At 47.4% G+C, this 20,025-nt stretch overlaps 1 protein-coding gene across 5 annotated transcripts in view; it reads left to right on the plus strand.

Moving 5' to 3' along the window:
- SLC4A11 (solute carrier family 4 member 11) overlaps positions 1–20,025 on the plus strand; it is a 252,074-nt gene that overhangs the window by 103,078 nt on the left and 128,971 nt on the right. Inside the window, exon 1 of one of the 5 annotated variants that reach the window (XM_083458676.1) lies at positions 6,927–7,401. The exons of the other annotated variants lie outside the window; for them this stretch is intronic. The gene's annotated coding sequence lies outside the window, so the exon portion shown is untranslated. Of the gene's footprint in view, positions 1–6,926; positions 7,402–20,025 lie in introns of those variants that run through there. 5 annotated transcript variants of the gene reach the window in all.

Below are 20,025 nucleotides of genomic sequence, written 5' to 3' on the forward strand. Positions count from 1 at the left end.
ATATCCTGCCTTTCCCAGTTCAAAAACTGGGCTCAGGGCGGCTAATAACACATTTAAAACACTTAATTGTAAAAGCAGCATAAAATACAGGAGAAAAACATGAATACAGTGGTACCTCTGGTTACATACGTTTCAGGTTACATTCGCTTCAGGTTACACACTCCACTAACCCAGAAATAGTGCTTCAGGTTAAGAACTTTGCTTCAGGTTGAGAACAGAAATTGTGCGGCAGTGGCGCGGCAGCAGCGGGAGGCCCCATTAGCTAAAGTGGTGCTTCAAGTTAAGAACAGTTTCAGGTTAAGTATGGACCTCCAGAACGAATTAAGTACTTAACCCGAAGTACCACTGTAACAATAAAATTCAAAGTTCAGAAATCAGTTTAGGGGAAATCCATCTAATAAGCATTAGATAACCACCAGGGCTAGCTGGCTGAATTGGTCCTACTTGGGCCAGCGAGGAGGCCAGGGGAGAATTAGCTGTGGGGTCTCAGAGCGGGTGATCTTCATAAAAGGGGAGGGCGAGAGAAGGGAAGGGAAATAAAAGATCAGGCTGAATTCAAATTTAAGGCCAGGTGGAATAGCTTTGTCTTACAGGCCCGGCAGAAGGAGGTTAAATCCTGAAGGGCCCTGGTCTCATGGGACAGAGCATCCCACTAGGTCGGAGCCATCACTGAAAAGGCCCTGGCCCTGGCGGAGGATAGTCTGACTTCCTTAGGGCCTGGGACCTCTAAACTATGCTTGTTCATGGACCTTAAGGTCCTCTGCAGGGCAGACCAGGAGAGGAGGTCCTGTAATACAAGAGGCAGGGGTGATGGCAGCTGGGAGTCTGGAGGGCCCTGGGTCTCCCATCCATACTTTTAAAGCTTATGTCACAGGCTGGTTGGATGCAAAGGAATGGTGGGAGGAACCAGTTGGAGAACCCCTAAAGGGAGAAGGCTCAGAGCCCAGGGATTGGTGGTGGGGTGATGTTGGGGGTCAAAGGGAAAAAACTGGGAGGAGGAGGCGTCAGAAGATGAGGAGGTAACAGGGTTTGGTGAGCGGGGGGAGTTGGTGGCCGAGAGAAGTACAGAATCAGAAGCAGGAAAGAAGGGAGACCAAGAGGCAGAGATGACACAGGGGTGTCTCCCCCTCTTGCTATGACCAGCTCCTCTCTCGAACCAGGAGAGGCATGAACAGGGCAGAGGAGAGGTTGGATTCATGCAGGCGTAGTCTCCGATTGCTTGGGAAAAGCCCTGGGGAAGAGGGGGACCTAGGCAGCTGTGAGAAGAAGAGTTTGGATTTGATATCCCGCCTTTCACTCCCTTTAAGGAGTCTCAAAGCGGCTAACATTCCCTTCCTCCCCCACAACAAACACTCTGTGAGGTGAGTGGGGCTGAGAGACTTCAGAGAAGTGTGACTAGCCCAAGGTCACCCAGCAGCTGCATGTGGAGGAGCGGAGACGCGAACCCGGTTCCCCAGATTACGAGACTACCGCTCTTAACCACTACACCACACAGGGGACCTTCCATCTCAGCAACTGCTTCATGGGGGCAAGACCAGCCGGAGATGAGTTGCTGTGCTCATTAGGCCTGACACCCCTGTACTGATCCTGTTTTTGCTAATGAAGAGTTTGCACAGTGTGATTTACTGCTGGCTTGTTCCTGCCAGCTTAGAAAGGACATCTTGTCTCTGCCTTTGCAAACCTGGTTTCCGCCAGATGTTGTGGAGCACAACTCCCATCAGCCCCTGCCAGCACATGCTCAGCAGTTAGGTATGATGGGAATTGTAGTCCAAAGGAGCTGGAGGGCACCGTTTGGACTCTTGATGACAAGCATTCAGGCCTTGCAGATGATGATGATGATGATAATAATAATACTTTATTATTTATACCCCGCCCATCTGGCTGGGTTTCCCCAGCCACTCTGGATGGCTTCCAACCGAGTATTAAAAACAATACAGCGTCAGGCATTAAAAACTTCCCTAAACAGGGCCGCCTTCAGTTGTCTTTTAAAAGTAAAATAGCTGTTTATTGCCTTGACATGTGCTGGGAAGGCATTCCACAGGGCGGGAGCCACCACTGAGAAGGCCCTCTGGTTCCCTGTAACCTCACTTCTTGCAGTGAGGGAACCGCCAGAAGGCCATCAGCGCTGGACCTCAGTGTCCAGGCTGGACGATGGGGGTGGAGACGCTTCTTCAGGTATACTGGACCGAGGCTGTTTAGGGCTTTAAAGGTCAGCACCAACACTTTGAATTGTGCTCGGAAACGTACTGGGAGCCAATGAAGATCTTTCAGGACTGGTGTTATACGGTCTCTGCGGTAGAGATGCATCTGAGTATAATCGGAAAGAGACGTAGAGGATCGGTCAGGGTGAAAGCAAAGATGAAGAGCAAAGATAGCTGTATAGGGAGCTACTCCCATAACTCTTCCTCACCCTAAGTAAATAAGCATTGCTACCAACCTGAAGATGGAGGTTGGGAAGGGGGACCCCTGAGGGTCATCCAGTCCAACCCCCTGCAATGCATTTCAGGGGGTAAGACTATATGTGCCTCGTAGGCCCTTCCAACTCTATAATTCTATGATTCTTCGATTCAAAGCAATTCCCATGTGGGCATCCACTGCAGGGGAAATTAGGGAATCCTCTCCTTCCAGGTGAACCATACCCCCCCCCCAAATTCCCAGTTTCCTTCCGTCCCATTTGCAGCAAAATGTGCAGGCACCGTTCTTTTCTTTTGGGGTGTGTGTGTGTGTGTGTGTGTGTGTGAAATGAATCTGCTCCCCTCTTTACAGTGTTGCAGGTTGCTCCTGCCTCTGGAGGAATTCCTCCCGTAGCTTCCTAATAAGCACCACATTTGCTTGGCTTTGGAAATGCCTCCGTTTCCGGTGCCTCCATCTCTCGTGCGTGAGAACTCTCCTTGCTGGATCTGGGCAAGGAGGGTCCATCAGGATGGACTCCCCATCAGTCCCATCACACAACATCAATAGTTGTGGGATGATGGGAATGGTCTTCCAGCAACTTCCAAGGGACTACAGATGCCCACTCTCAGGTCTAGTCGAACACCCTGCTTATCACAGCACCCACCCAGATGTTCCCAGATGTTCCTTTAAGCAGGCCATGTGGACATCTGTCCTTCCCTGGTTGCCTATTCCCCAGCAAGTGACACCTACAGATACACTGCCACTGAATCTGGAGTCTCCATTTAACTATCCTCGTGGCTAATAATAGCTGCTGATAAAACTTCCTAGTCTAGTTCAACAGGGTCTGAAAGTGAAGTGTTGAGGACTAACGCTGTCGAATTTGGGAACCCCCACGTTGTAGAGAAGCGGTTCCCAAAATTGGCTGCTACTGCCCCCTGGGGGGAATTACTGGGGGTGTGTTTGTGCTAAGAGGTGGCAGGGGGCCACTGAAGTGTAAAGTGACTCTCAGACTTTGAAAAGCTGGTGTCCCTGGACCAATTTTGTTGAATTAATTAAACTGGCTTTAATTGGCTTTCGAACAAATGTGCAATTCATGTTTGGAATTTCATGGCGTTCTTACGGGGCACAGGGGATGGGCTTATGGGTGTCTCCACGGACGTAGATTTAAGTGGCATTGCTTATTTTCTGCTTGTACCCGTAAGTATAAAAATATCAGCCTCTCTCTCCCCAGTTTGTCTACACATACCTGTGCTGGACTGAGTGATGGAGAGAGTCCGATGATTTTGCCTAAGGCCGGGGCATAATTAAGCTCCCGAGTTTGGATTTCTTGTAAATTTATTGCGGAAGGAGCGATGGAATGCGTCGGGTTACTTTTTCAACCTGAAGTTCCAGTTTCGGAAGTGTTTGCGCGGTTATGCGTCCAGTTTGGGAAAACAGAAAAGCCCGTAAAGAAACCAATCAGGGTTAGAGATGACTTGTTAATCCTTTAGCGCCTTACAGCCAGCCTTGGGAAAAGTGCTCAGAACCGCCTAGTAATTATAGTGTTGCCTTTACATCCCCCCCCCCAAAGAAAACAATGAATAGCTATCCATCTATATGGGAAAGGAGTATAGAGTTTAAGTAAACACGGAATCCTCTGGTAGTCTAGCAAGGAATGCTACACCATGGGGAAGTAAGCTGAAATTCCTCTCTGGTTTATGCTTCTAATGCAGATATGTGAGATACACACACACATATACATATATGACCTATTTAGTCTGGTATTGGGGGTTTCATGTCTCCTCCACCCCCATTCTGCTCTGCTTTACTTTTTCTGGAATAACATTAAAGCAAATACTGACTCCTTCCGATCAGTGATTTTCTTTGGGGTTTAATCCCCTATTATTCAGCTTTTGGGTCCCAAGACTCCACACTCCAGTATAGAGTTCCTTGAGCATGTGCAGAGTGCCTTGCCACCTCTGTAAACTAGGTGCAGTCCTACCTTGGTTTTGGAACTTCTTAGTTCCCGAATGTTTTGGCTCCCGAATGGACTGTTCTGGTTTGCAAACTATTTTTGGAAGCCGAACGTCCAACAGGGCTTCCGCGGCTTCTGATTGGCTGCAGGAGCTTCCTGCAGCCAATCAGAAGCCGTGCTTTGGTTTCCGAACGTTTTGGAAGTCAAACTGACTTTTGGAACGGATTCTGTTCGACTTCCAAGGTACGACTGTGCAACCCTGCTGCGTAAATTGGCAATAAAGGGGAAAGGGGTTGTTGGGCATAAAGGAGCTGCCTTTTAACCAAGCCGTAGAATTATTGAATTGGACGGGACCCTAAGAATCATCTAGTAGTCCAATGCCCTGCAATGCAGGGATATGCAGCTATCCTATACAGGGATCGAACCTGCAACCTTGCCATTCTACAGCACCATGCTCTATCCTGAGCTATCCTGTGAGTCACACTCTTGGTTCAGCGAGCTCAGAATTATGAGCAACAGCTGGCAGCTGTTTGGTGTTTTACTTTCGCAGTCCTGTCTGGAGGTGCTGGGAGTTGCTTTTATTTTTATTTTTAATTAAATTTGTATATCGCCTTTCATCCGTAGATCTCAGGGCTGTCTACAACATAAGTTTCCAGTTGAACCTGGAATAGGCAAAGCAGATCCTCTGCTACTGAGACACATTATTATTATTATTATTATTATTATTATTATTATTAAATAAAACCGCAGAATTGTAGAGTTGAAAAAGACCACGGGGGTCATCTAGTCCAACCCCCTGCCATGCAAGAATCTTTTGCCCAACGTTGGGCTCGAACCCACAACCCTGAGATTAATAATCTAATTTATTTATTACAGTTGCTGTTATATTTGTGTCCTCTCCTTCCTTGGAGCTTTTTAAAGCAGAGGTTGGATGGCCATCTGTCATGTGTGATCTAGTTTAGGTTCCTGCAGTGCAGGGGGTTGGACTAGATGACCTGGGGGTGTGCCTTCCAACTCTAACAATTCTACGACCCTATGATTCATTTATATTCTACAATCCCCCAGACCGGGAGTCCAAGCGGTTTACACAAATTAAAACAACGCGGGTAAAAGGCAGAAGGCTGAAAAAGTATTTTAAATAGTACTTAAACTGTAAAAGGATTAAAGCAATAGAAAAACAGATCTACAGTGGTACCTCAGGTTAAGTACTTAATTCGTTCCGGAGGTCTGTTCTTAACCTGAAACTGTTCTTAACCTGAAGCACCACTTTAGGTAATAGGGTTTCCCGCTTCCGCCGCACCGCCGGAGCACGATTTCTGTTCTCATCCTGAAGCAAAGTTCTTAACCTGAAGCACTATTTCTGGGTTAGCGGAGTCTGTAACCTGAAGCGTATGTAACCTGAGGTACCACTGTATTAAAAGGCTGATAGGAAAAGCAGTGCAGCACTATTTAAAATCCTGTTCCTTTAAAAAAAAAAAAAGGCAGACCCCCCAAATCTGGCTGGAATAAAACAGTCTCTACCCGCCAACAAAAGGAGAGCAAGGATGGAGCCAGTCTAGCCTGCCTAGGAAGGAAGTTCCAAAATCTGGGAGCCACCACTGAGAAGGCCCAGTAAAAATAATAATTGCCTTACACCAGGGCATCTCATTGTCCTGTCTAGCTCATTATCGATTGCAGAGACTGGGTTTCAGGTCGGGACCATTCTCAGCCAGACCTGGAAAATCTGGTAGCAGGACTTGAACCTGGGACCTTTCCCACAAAAAACAGGTGCCCTCCCATCGCAGTTGCATCCGCACCGGACATTCAAAGCACTTTTATACCCCTTTAACAGTTGTGGGGGATCCTGGAGGCTGTAGTTTGTTGAGGATCCTGAGAACTGCAGCTCTGTGAGAGGTCAGCACCCTAAGCAAACTACAGCTCCCAGGATCCTTTGCGAGGCGGGGAAAGAAAACCGTGGCTGTTAAAGGGACGCAGGAGTGCTTTAAATGCACAGAGTGGGCGTGACCTGAGCTGTGTGGTTGTGTGAATTGAGCCCCAGATCTTTGCCCCTGTGCTGCTGAACCCCAGAGGCAGGCCGGGGCTGTCATTTTTTGCAGCCTTCCCCTTTGCTTTACTGCCTCCCAGTGGCTCATAGCTTCCCCTCGCATCTGAGAGATGCTTCCAGGTGTGGAAGCATCGGCGGCCGTTCCTCGCACACAAGGAGGTTTCGCGCTGTCCTCTTCTGCGCCATCCCCTCTTCCCCAGATGGCGGGTTATAAACGTGGGCAAGCAGAACTGGCAGGGAGCTCCTGCTTTTTGCCCTCAAGCCGCAGCCTTGCCCACCCCCTCCTCTCTTTACCCCCTTCCTCCTGCTGCTGCCCTCTTCTGGGTACCATGCCTCTCTCAGTTCCTGCATTTTGCAAGGCTTTTTAAAGGAGAAAACAGCCAGCTTTGCCGGGTATCCGACCTAAAAGCACCGGCTGAAATGTGCAGGGTCGCTTTAATTGTTCAATTCCCCCCTCCTCTTTCTTCCTATAGACCAGCAGAGGCAGGGGAAAAAATGTTGAGATCCAGCAAAGTGCAGAGGCAGGCAGTGTCGTCTAGGGAAGGAGGGAGAGTCCAGGTTCCCGGACTAATCCGCTGTGCCACGGAATGCAAATTGGCAAGGAATTAGCTTCGCGAATCCTCCTGGCACCTTTTGGCTTGGGAAGCCGTTTTCCAAAGACCTCTGTGGACGAGGCATCATCTCTCTGCCTCTCTCTAAACTGGATTCGAGGCTTGCCTTTCTGCAATCTGACGGGTCCGTTCTCTTTTTCCCACCCATCCGCCGCTCTCCAATTGGAATCGAGTTGGGGGGGGGAGGAGAAGAGATGCCCAGGCTTGATTGATATTAATATTGAAGCCACGGCTGGGACCACGAGCTACTCCCTTTCCTGGCCACCTGGGTGCAAACTGTCACCAGAGGAACAAGTGTTGCTGTTTGGAGCCTTTAAGGGGAAGGAGATCTGCAAAGGGGAGAGAGACCGGTCCTGCCTTTTGGCTCTACAGCATCTCCCTTTAAAGTTGCAGCCTAGGTAAGTTCTTTCTCTCTCTCTGAGAATAAACACACAATCTCCTGCCTTCGATTTGGGCGCTGCTGTTGCCGGGCGATGCGTCCCCTTCAACAGGTGATTCCGCGAACTCTTAATCCGCCAGCTTTTTAAATATTTAATTGCAGAGAGTAAGGCGATACTTTGTTGTTTTTCCTTACGAGCCGTTCTGCCTTAATAATGAAACATCTGGGTCGATTCCTATCCGGACGCTGAACGAAAAGGAAATGTATCGGGGTTATTAAAACAAGGTTGCTTGTGTTTGCTGTGAAGGGAAATAAACCAAGGTGTGTGTGTGTGTCTGTGTGTTCTCAACTAATACATCCTAACAGCACAGATTTTTGCACACTGTTGATCCTGCCCAGGGTGACGTGTAGAATAAAGGGGGGGGGGAAGACCCATCACCATCGATCATGGGATTAATTGATCGACCAACTGCATGTAAAGTGCCAGTCCAATGCTGAAATCTTTGCTCCTGTGGCTTTGCAGCTGTGCAGCTTGGCTAATTAATCTGCTCAGGGTTATGTATGAGATGAATGAAAATTCAGAAGTGCCTAGCCATTTGGGGTCCCCACCTCCCCGGAAAGGTACGACTTGTGTTTTGATGGGCAAGAATCTGAAGATTCTGCCTTACCTGGATTTCCAGCATAGAAATTCAGAGTTCTTTCTCGAGATCCGTGGCGTGGGAGTTTATCTGTTTGTTCATAGGTGTGTGTGTGTGTGTGTGTGTGTGTGTGTGTGTTCACGTTTATCTAACCTATGGATGGATTGGTGGATAGATTTTGGGTTTCACCATGGCTGCCACTCCCCACTTCCCTGGTGGCGTTAAAGTTCCTGTAGTCCCGAGATCTTCCTCCTCACGCTTCTGTCTGTACACAGCTTGCCAATATTAGGACACAGCTTCTCTGGAAATAATGTCCACCCCTCTCCCAATTCTATGAAGTACAGTGGGAATACTCTGATTGTCTAATCTCTGATGCTCTCTGATTATTTAGCTCTTCCACAGCATTGCGGCCAGATTGATTCTTTCCCAAATCCCTGCTAATACATCTTCGTTATGTGGCTTAATAGTTTCCGCTGAGTTGAAATGGCCACAAGTTTGGATCAAGGTGTTGTCTTCTTGTCGTTGTTATTTCTCTCCCTGTCTGTATTATTACTTTCTTCTGCCTCACACACATCTAGGGACATGGATTTCTTATCTCAAATGGTTTTGCAACACCATCTTCTATTTTTTTGGGGTCCAAAATTCAGTATATTTTGGATTTGTTGGTGTACCTTTGGCTAACACAGATGAAGATCAACATCTGCCTTGAATTCTGTCGTTAATTTAGTTTTAAGTGGGGATCTTCAGACAACCTGTTGCTGCAGGCACACCTGTGCCCTATCTTAGAATCAGTGTGAAGGTGTTTTTTTTTTTAATGTTGTGGCAGGTTCTTGTGCGTTTATTCATTTATTGGGGGGTGGGAATTATACGCATTTCTTCATCAGGGAAATGAAAAATGCTCGTTCAACAGGATGGCTTGTAGGACGGCTATACTGTGAATAATCCATATCATCTTGTTACCCCTGTGTGATCCTGAGGGGTTTGGATACCTCCATTTCTGCTGTTGCTCATCGTTTAAATGTAGCATGTTAAATTAGTTACCCCCTTAGGACCTGAATGATCTCGGATCTTACAGTTTTCAGTAGCTTATGTGCAGGCGGAGATCCTACCAGATTGTGGCCCATGCAAAATTTACGTAGCAATTAAAAATCTGCAAGCCGCTGCATCCTCCTTATTTATTCCTAGTCGGCCCATGTTATTATACCCATTTCATGGACAGGGTACTGTGAGGCTAAGACGACCCAACCCAGATCCTTCCTCCTGAGGATTTTATCCCCTGGGCTTCCACAGCCTAGCCTTTGAGTCAACAGAAGACATGGGATTAGCTCTCTGATTTTATGACGATTGCATAGAATGCTTGTCTAGGATCATAGTGTGAACACCGCAGTGGGAAAAAGTGTTCAGAGGTTGTGTGGCACAGATGATCACATTTCTTTTTTTAAAAAACCCTGTTTGGAAGCATGAAGGCTGGAGCCTTTAAAGAAACAAAACAGCAGAACACACAAAGGTGAGATAGCTAAGAATCTCAGGTGTTCCTCCAAGGACTATGTAACTTGCCAGGTACTTTTCAAAGCGTGGCTTTTGAGTTTTTATGGAGCAGAGCCTGTGGCTCTGGGGATGTTGCTGGACTCTTATTATCAAATAGGACTTTATTCGATATACGTCGTTCCATTTTAAAGTTATTGTATTGGATCTGATTATTATAAGGCATGTGTTCTTTGTTGTATATTTTGTAGCTGTACAGTGGTGCCTCGCAAGACGAAAAGAATCCGTTTTGTGATTCTCTTCGTCTAGCGGTTTTTTCGTCTTGCGAAGCAAGCCCATTGACGGATTAGAGGATTAGCGCTATTAGCGGCTTTTAGCGGCTTATCAGCTTATCGGATCAGCTGATAAGCGGCTTAGCGGCTTAGAAAAAGGGGGGGGGGAGGAAAAAAACCCGCAGGAACTCGCAAGACATTGTCGTCTTGCGAAGCAAGCCCATAGGAGATTCGTTTTGCGAAGCACCTCCAAAACGGAAAACTCTTTCGTCTAGCGAGTTTTCCATCTTGCGAGGCATTCGTCTTGCGGGGCACCACTGTACATCGCCTTGGGCATAGTAATAAAGGCGGTATACAAATGAAAAGTGAAATGAAACGAACTCCACCTAGCCTAGCCCACTGGTCAGGGATGATGGCAGCTGCACATTCAGGGCGGCAGGGATAACCTTTCTGATAGGAATAATTATACTTCAGATCAGAAAGCATTTCAGGGATTCATCCAGTCTTGCATTCTGTCCTCCACAAAGGCCAATCAGGTGGTTTGCTGCCTTGTTCCCCTTCAGAAACCATGGACCTGCTTTTCTGAGTTTCCACTAGTAGACTTGACACCCAGTAAAATTCCCTTTAAAAGCGGGAAAAGGAGACCAGTGCGTTCCCATGGCCTTGACATTCGCCTGTCCCGTTAGTCTTGTCCCTGTCCCTTCCCGATCAAACTCGCAATTGTGAAAACTCACTATTGTCCGCTGCCAAAAAGAGGAGCAGTCGGCATGGTGGGTTTTCTCTGTGTCCCTGTAGTTCCTTCCTCCAGAGTTGTTGTTGTTTTTTGGGGGCGGAAAACTAGCCGGCCTTTGCTTCTTGGTGACACCTGTAAGGGAACGCCGGCCAAGATGGGGAGGATGGGAGAGGAGAAATAAAAAATTTAAAAACAAGCGTAGCTGCTTCCTGGTTGCTTTCGACAGCTGCCCAGTCCGCTCGGTGGCGGGGAGACGTTTCCCCCCCCTTTGGACTTTTCTCAGGGAGGCAGACTTGCTATGAAAAAGAGCCCCGGATCGCGGACACCTTTGCCTGGGCTCGCTTGGTTGTTGTTGTTGTTGTTGTTGTGGCTCTTGTCCCTAGCCTTGGCTGGAGCTGAGCAGCCGGTTTCAGCAGCAAGCTGCTTCCACTCCAGACACACGGTGTGTGGGGGTGGATGTTTTTCCCTGCGAAGCCCTCAGCCGCTGGAGAATCCCCTCCTGTTTCTGCCGGTGGGGGATGAGATTTATACCCGTTTCTGCACTCTCTGCCTTTAAAAATTCGTTCTGCAGTCGCTGTGTTCTGTGCACAGCCTCCTGGTGTATATATGTATGTGTGTGCTTGTGTGTGTGTGAGAGAGATCTGTCCTAGGCTCCTATTACAGAGGGGAAACTGAGGCTGAGATGGGGCGGCGGTGCATTGCTGTAGGTGTGTGGCAGGAAGACTTGAACTCGAGTCAAACTCTATAGGGAGCGGGTGAAGGCTGACATCCTAGGAACGCGAAATTGGCAGGTCAGGCCAATTGTGTGCCCTTTTTTTTGAGCGGTTTGATAGTTTTGCCGCTTTGTGAGGAATATCTGTCATCCGGCTTAGTACTGTCTGCAGTGACTGACAGCTGCTCTTCAGAATTTCAAATGGGGGATTTCTCCCAGCCTTGCCTGGGGATTGAGCGTGAGACCTTTTCTACCAGATGCTCTGCCCGTGAACTATGCCTTCGTTCAGAGCCAAATGCTCCCCTACCTAAACTGAGCCTAGAAGCGCTGGTTTTCCTCTTCCTGGCTCACCCCTGGAAGTGTAACAAAACCGATTATGCCTCACATCATGTGCAGAGTGTTTCTCCGTCTTTACTGAACAACTCCAGCTTTGATCAGGTTGGTGTTCCCTGTCTCAGAATGTGAATTTTTTTTTTTGCAGTCAATGGAAAAGAAGGGGGGGGGGACAATAAGGCTTCTGTTTCCTTCTCCCCTCAAACCTTCTTGCAAGGAATTGATCTCTGGTTTTACTTTCTTGGGTTCCATGATCACTGCAGATGGTGACAACAGTCACGAAATTAAGAGACGCCTGCTTCTTGGGAGAAAAGCGATGACAAACCTAGACAGCATCTTAAAAAGCCGAGACATCACCTTGCCAACAAAGGCCTGTGTAGTTAAAACTATGGTTTTCCCAGTACAGTGGTGCCTCGGGTTAAGTACTTAAATCGTTCTGGAGGTCCGTTCTTAACCTGAAACTGTTCTTAACCTGAAGCACCACTTTAGCTACTTGGGCCTCCTGCTGCTGCTGCGCCGCCAGAGCACGATTTCTGTTCTCATCCTGAAGCAAAGTTCTTAACCCGAGGTACTATTTCTGGGTTAGCGGAGTCTGTAACCTGAAGTGTCTGTAACCTGAAGTATATGTAACCCGAGGTACCACTGTAGTGATGTATGGAAGTGAGAGCTGGTCCATAAAGAAGGCTGATCGCTGAAGAATGGATGCTTTTGAATTATGGTACTGGAGGAGACTCTTGAGAGTCCCATGGACTGCAAGAAGATCAAACCTCTCCATTCTGAAGGAAATCAGCCCTGAGTGCTCACTGGAAGGACAGATCCTGAAGCTGAGACTCCAAGACTTTGGCCACCTCTTGAGAAGAGAAGACTCCCTGGAAAAGACCCTGACGTTGGGAAAGATGGAGGGCACAAGGAGAAGGGGATGACAGAGGACGAGATGGTGGGACAGTGTTCTCGAAGCTACCAGCATGAGTTTGACCAAACTGCGGGAGGCAGTGGAAGACAGGAGTGCCTGGCGTGCTCTGGTCCATGGGGTCACGAAGAGTCGGACACGACTAAACGACTAAACAACAACAAAAATATATTTCCTTCTCCAGAAGTTGCCTTATTTATTAATTAAAAGGATCTATAACCCACCCTTTACCCGAAGGCACCAGGGCAAGAATGGGTACAACCTGTGCCAAAATCCAGCAATTATTTTATATATTCCACATTCGAATTCTATTCCGTACACGATGCTACATTTGAACATATGTCTTAGAATCAACAATCTTGTTTGGGCATATGGGCCGCCTCTGCAAATATCTGTGTTTAAGTCAGGATTCGTAGACCGTTCTTATTGTAAATGGGAGAGCGCATTTCTTTCTGTTGCATTTGCAATAAAAATAAGGGTTAAAGATAATGTTAAAAGTGCGTAAAAAACAAAAGACAGACTTCCAGTTAAAATCATGGAAAGATAGAAGAAAAGACTCCCTGGAAAAGACCCTGATGCTAGGAAAGATGGAGGGCACAAGGAGAAGGGGACGACAGAGGACAAGATGGTTGGATAGTGTTCTCGAAGCTACCAGCATGAGTTTGACCAAACTGCGGGAGGCAGTGGAAGACAGGAGTGCCTGGCGTGCTGTGGTCCAGGGGGTCATGAGGAGTCGGACACAGCTAAACAACTAAACAACAACAAATACAACCAGAGCCTAAGATGGCAGGGCTCAGCACCGGCACCCCAGAAGGTCTTGCTTCTCCCATCGTCAAACCTTGAATTCCAGCAGAAGCCGAGTGTGGCTCCCCCTCTCTGGTTTCTGCCTGCAGCCTGCTTCCAAAAACTACTGGCTAGTGTCCTTCTCACCACCAGTCAAGTGAGGAAGGGGTCCAGACATCAGGCACAAAGCGACCCTCTTTTTAATGCTAGAGACCAGACTTCTAGAATTGTCAGAAGAGACCCCCAGATTCATCTAGTCCAACTCCTTGCAGTGCAGGAATCTTTTGCCCAACGTGGGGCTCGAACCCATGAACCTGAGATCAAGAGTCTCATGCTCTGCCAATTGAACTATCATATATCATCCTTCCTTGGGTGGCCATCTGTCATGGATGATCTAGTTGAGATTCCTGCACCGTAGGGAGTTGGACCCTTCTGTAAATTCTGTGGTTCCATGATTTTAACCGGAAGTCTGTCTTTTGCTTTGCAGTGGTGCCTCGCAAGACAAAATTAATTCGTTCTGCGAGTTTTTTCGTCTTGCGAATTTTTCGTCTTGCGAAGCACGGTTTCCCAAAGTCTTCAAAATCACCAAAGTCTTCAAAAACCTCAAAAAAAGGCTACCACACCGCGTGCTATGAGTTGCTCCTCGAAGTCACCCTGGGTATTAACGGTGTTAAGAAAAAGGAAACAAACTTGCAAGACGTCTTCATTTTTCGTCTTGCGAAGCAAGCCCATAGGGAAATTCGTCTTGTGAAACAACTCAAAAAATGAAAAACTCTTTCGTCTTGCGAGTTTTTCGTCTTGCAAGTTTTTCGTCTTGCGAGGTACCACTGTACGCTCTTTTGACATTATTTTTAACCTCCATTGGATTTTAACTCTTGCTGGTTCCAGGGCCCCAGGAATTGCTTAAGGGACTCTGGCATCAAGGAGACCAACCCCACAGCACACAACCACACGCCACATGCTTAAGAGCATAAACAAGTACATCTTCAAAGGTGATGAAAGCTTCAGAATGAGGGTGCCGAATGCACTTCTGTGGGGAGGGAATTCCACAAGATTAGAGTTCGCTGGCTGTTGGATCTCCCTCCCTCCCTCCCTCCGATAGTCTCCCTCCTTTAAAAAATAAAATAAAATGCAATTCTGTCTGTCCTACATTTTCTGAAGTGAGGGCAGACACAAAGAATTCATTCAGCTGCCTTTCCCTCCTGTCTCCTCCTTTAATGCTCCTTTCAGAAGTGCTTTGTCTTCTGTGGCCAGTTCTTCTAATGTATTGTATTGTATTGTATTGTATTATTATTATTATTATTATTATTATTATTATTATTATTATTAGGCTTAAACGGTCTTAGCAATGGACATTTCAGATTCTCCTTTCCCTTCCCTTATCAGCTGCGAACTTGCCAGAGTTTTTGCCTTCCTTTTTGGTCTTGTTTGGGCAAGACTTAATGAGGGGCTCGCTTTGCCGTTTTCTCTCTCTCTCTCTCTCTCTCTCTCTATACTTATATATCACACCATAAAAAAGACAAAACCATGGGAACTAGTTCACCCACCACGGAACTACAACTCCCAGTACCATTAACAAACTACAGTTCTCAGGATTCTTGGGAGGGGGGAGAGAGAAATGTGCTTTAAATGGATGCTACGATGGATGCGACTTACCAGTTTGTGGCAGCTCAGTGTTTTGCTGCCATTCAGATCTGCACTGGAAACTGCCAGTACTGTAATATTGATTGATTGATTGATTGATTGATTGATTGATTTTATTCTTTTTCTGTGCTGCTTTTTATTCAAATACATCCCAAAGCGGCTTACAAACAAAAGATAAAAATAACATAATGGAAATCTGCAGTCGGTAGAGCATGGGGCTCTTAGGGTCGTGGGTTCGAATCCCACGTTGGGCAAAAGAATCCTGCATTGCAGGGGGTTGGACTAGATGACCCCCGAGGTCCCTTCTGTTATGTACTGAAGTTCTCACCCTGGGCCAGCAGGGGGGATACTGTAGATAGTTTTCACTCAGGTCCACATATGCAAATAAGGGATTGAAAGTGACGTTCAGTGATTGGATAGTTACAGAAAGTTGTTACTGTTGCGTTGTACTGGAGCTCTATATAAGCAGGCTGGCTGAACCCTTCAGTTCAGTTCTGTTCTGGCCTGTGAATAAACAAGAGCTGTTTGAAGAATCACTGTGTTGTCTGATATGTTCACCCACAACTTAACACCTTCCAACTCTACAGTTCTGTGATTCCTTTCATGCGCTCGACGCTGTTTGGGTGCCATTTGAGCCCTGTCCTTTCCTGCCATTATCCAGAAGGAAGCTACTCACCTGGAATTGCTCCTTTCTTCCATTTCCAACTCAACTCAAGTCTAAGATAGTTGGGACGCGGGTGGCGCTGTGGATTAAACCACAGAGCCTAGGATTTCCCGATCAGAAGGTCGGCGGTTCGAATCCCCGCGACGGGGTGAGCTCCCCTTGCTCGGTCCCTGCTCCTGCCAACCTAGCATTTCGAAAGCACGAAGTGCAAGTAGATAAATAGGTACCACTCCGGCGGGAAGGTAAATGGCATTTCTGTGCGCTGCTCTGGTTCACCAGAAGTGGCTTTGTCATGCTGGCCACATGACCCGGAAGCTGTACGCCGGCTCCCTTGGCCAATAAAGCGAGATGAGCACCGCAACCCCAGAGTCAGTCACGACTGGACCTAATGGTCGCAGGTCCCTTTACCTTTAAGATAGTTGCAATTTCCACTTTCTGCAGCCTGTTCCTCTTTGCACCAGCTATGGACCACCTGTTCCCTCTCACTTTTCAAAACAGCACTTTCTTCTTCCACGAACAACTGGGCCTTTACGTTTCCGCTTGCCCTTTTCACGCACAGACTTTCTCATTCTATTCTGGTGCTTTTTTTTCAACTTGTGGCAATTGGCTTCTCTGCCGAGTCTTCGCCAACGGGCGCGGAGAAGTTATTTTTGCTCTTCCCGCTGGCTCTCCGGCTCCCGTGGGCTCCATTTGCAGACGCACACAGCAGCTGCTACGACCGGGATCCTGCCGGGCTGCCAGCTTCCTCTGTGGCAAAGGGGAAACATAAAGTGAATGGAACGATGCTTTCTAATGGGTCCAGCTGGCGGCTTTTGAACTGTGTGCTCTTCGTTAGGGATGCTTGCATGCAGTTTCGAAAGAGAGATGGAGATGGCTTGGCTGCATCTGTGAAACCATATCCAGTAGCAAAGGGTATCTAACTAGGTTTCAGGTGCCTTGTGGTCTGAAGTTTATTTTTTGTTCCACACACTCCACTGCTCATTTCCCGTTATTAGAGACATGTGGAGGATAAGTGATTTTCCTTGGTATTCAGTTGGTGAATCTGAACTACACCAAAATGTTCTACATCAGCATCAGCACTGAGGTTGAATCCTGACAAGACGGAAGTACTGTTTTTTGGGGGACAGGGTGCGGGCGGGTTTGGAGGACTCCCTGGTCCTGAATGGGGTAACTGTGCCCCTGAAGGACCAGGTGCGCAGCCTGGGAGTCATTTTGGACTCACAGCTGCCCATGGAGGTGCAGGTCAATTCTGTATCCAGGGCAGCAGTCTTCCAGCTCCATCTGGTGCGCAGGATGAGACGCTACTTGCCCACAGACTGTCTTGCCAGAGTGGTGCATGCTCTAGTTATCTCCAGCTTGGACTACTGCAATGTGCTCTATGTGGGGCTACCTTTGAAGGTGACCCAGAAACTACAACTAATCCAGAATGTGGCAGCTAGACTGGTGACTGGGAGTGGCCACCGGGACTACATAACACCAGTCCTGAGAGATCTGCATTGGCTTCCAGTACATTTCCAAGCACAATTCAAAGTGTTGGGGCTGACCTTTAAAGCCCTAAATGGCCTCAGCCCAGTATACCTGAAGGAGCGTCTCGACCCCCATCATTCAGCCCGGACACTGAGATCCAGCTCTGAGGGTCTTCTGGCAGTTCCCTCACTGCGAGAAGCAAAGCTAGAGGGAACCAGGCAGAGGGCCTTCTCGGTGGTGACGCCCACTCTGTGGAATGCCCTCCCATCAGATGTCAAGGAAATAAACAACTACCAAACTTTTAGAAGACATCTGAAGGCAGCCCTATTTAGGGAAGTTTGTAATGTTTGATGTTAATGTGTTTTTAATATTCTGTTGGGAGCCACCCAGAGTGGGCAGGGATAAATAATAAATTATTATTATTATTTTTTACATCTGCTGTTGTCTGTCCGGTGTGATGGCTGTTGTGAGTCTGAAGTTGTTGTGAGTCTGAAGTTGATCTCTTGGTGGCTCCAGCAGGAAAACCATGGGATTCAGTGGTTTGTAGAAGTTCCTTCTTGGGGCTTCAGTTTCCTGCAATATGCAGTTTTCTTGCTTCCTCTAGAGTCACTTTTGCCAGCCTAGAGGTTCCAATTTATTTCATTTATCTATTTTGACAATGTATATACTGCTCAACTGCAACTCAGTCCAGTGAAAACAAAAGCAGTTAAGTTCATAAAATGCTTGCTGGAATGAAAAGTGTTCGGTGTGATGGACGTTTAATGTATTGCAAAATTTGTTAGGAAGCTTTCTCTTCTGCATATTGCAAAGCACAGCTAATACATAAACACATACATCAGACATGGAGTGAAAACTTAATTGCTAAACGTTAGGAAATGAACTTGCATTCATTTAGCGCCTGTTTTTTTTTGTCCAGTACTGTATTGTCCTGCCCCTACAACTTGCCTCTACTTATATTTTTCTGTCCTCCTCCTACCCTGTTCAAAATTCGTTTCCTACCCCCGTTCAGTTGGCATTTCAGCAGGCAGAGAGCCATCCAGTCCAGGGGTCAGCACACTTTTTCAGCAGGGGGCCAGTCCACTGTCCCTCAGACCTTGTGGGGGACTGGACTATATTTTGGGAAGGAAAAAAATGAACGAATTCCTATGCCCCACAAATAACCCAGAGATGCATTTTTAATAAAAGGGCACATTCTATTCGTGTAAAAACACGCTGATTCCTGGACCGTCCGTGGGCCGGATTTAGAAGGTGATTGGGCCGGATCCAGCCCCCGGGCCTTAGTTTGCCTACCCATGCTCCAGTCCATCTCTCATTGGGCAGGATTGCTGAATCATTTCTTCCAAATCCTTTTCATTTCCTCCTTGCCCGCAGAGCTTCAAGCTGTAGCAGTATTCAAATCTTTCCTTCCTCTTTGCATATTAGATTGTTCTCTCTCTCTCTCTCTCTCTCTCTCTCTCTCTCTCTCTCTCTCTCTGCAGCTTTCTCTCTTCATAAAATGCCTCTTCTCTTCTCCCTAGAGGGAATTTGCGCTCTTTCTGATCTCTGCTTATGGGGCACATAGCTTATTGCAAGGCCCTGGCCTCCACTTGCCCCCCTTGCCCATCTCTTTCCACCTGAACTCCTCTGTGACCCTTCCTAACTTGGCTACAGCCCTCTGTTCTTTGAGTTTTGCATCATCCTTTGAAGCTGTGTACACCTGGGTATCAAAGGCTGATTGAGTCCTCACTATTACTGTGACACAGCAAGAGACGGGCATGAGGTCACATGCCTGGTTAAACTGGAACGGTGCTTTGCAGAAGCATCGTAAAGAACTGGAAAGTACCTAGGAGGTCATTTGTTGTTGTTTAGTCGTTTAGTCATGTCCGACTCTTTGTGATCCCATGGACCACAGCACGCCAGGCACTCCTGTCTTCTACTGCCTCCCGCAGTTTGGTCAAACTCATGCTGGTAGCTTCGAGAACACTGTCCCACCATCTCGTCCTCTGTCGTACCCTTCTCCTTGTGCCCTCCATCTTTCCCAGCATCAGGGTCTTTTCCAGGGAGTCTTTTCTTCTCATGAGGCGGCCAAAGTCTTGGAGCCTCAGCTTCAGGACCTGTCCTTCCAGTGAGCACACAGGGCTGATTTCCTTCAGAATGGATCGGTTGGATCTTCTTGCAGTCCATGGGACTCTCAAGAGTCTCCTCCAGCACCATAATTCAAAAGCATCCATTCTTTGGCGATCAGCCTTCTTTATGGTCCAGCTCTCACTTCCATACATCACTACTGGAAAACCAGAGCTTTAACTATACGGGCCTTTGTTGGCAAGGTGATGTCTCTGCTTTTTAAGAGTTTTGACCAAACGTGATCCACCTGGAGCAGGAACCGGCAAGCCACTCCAGTATCCCTGCCAAGAAAACTTCATGGACAAAGACAACAGGAGGTCATAGAACCCATAGAATTGTAGGGTTGATCATCTCGGTCGCTCTCCTCTGTACACATTCCAGCTTGTCAACATCCTTCTTAAATTGTGATGCTCAGAACAGGACTCAGATGTGGTCTTACTATCTCAACCCCGGCTCATTGTAGGAGCTGCAATATGAGATGCCTGGCCTTTGCTTCCATTGCCTGGGATGCTGTCATGGTTGTTTTCAGTGTCTGCAGCTGAAAAGTTGTGTAGAACCCATGGTGGGGTCAGAGGGAGGGCAGGTGCTGATGTTGTGCATTGAACAGTTACAATGCCTGGTTTGCACTGGAAAACTTTACGGTCCCAAAAATCTACAGACAACTCCTGTCACCGATTTATTGCAAACTTAGAAAACAGGAACAGAACAAATGGAGGAATGAGAAGCACACATGCAGAGAGGGGCAGGCACATGACCAGAAGCAATCTGATACTGACACAAGAAGGGCTTTTACGCTTGCTAGAAGCTCAGCCTTGCCCTCACCGGTTCTGGAAGGCTCCTATAGAAGAGTCTTATACACACAGAGACTTTGTGCCTGCCCATTAGGGGAAATAGGAAGC

This window comes from Podarcis liolepis (genome assembly GCF_965112155.1).
Source record: "Podarcis liolepis genome assembly, chromosome: 9".
Classification (NCBI taxonomy): domain Eukaryota; kingdom Metazoa; phylum Chordata; class Lepidosauria; order Squamata; family Lacertidae; genus Podarcis; species Podarcis liolepis.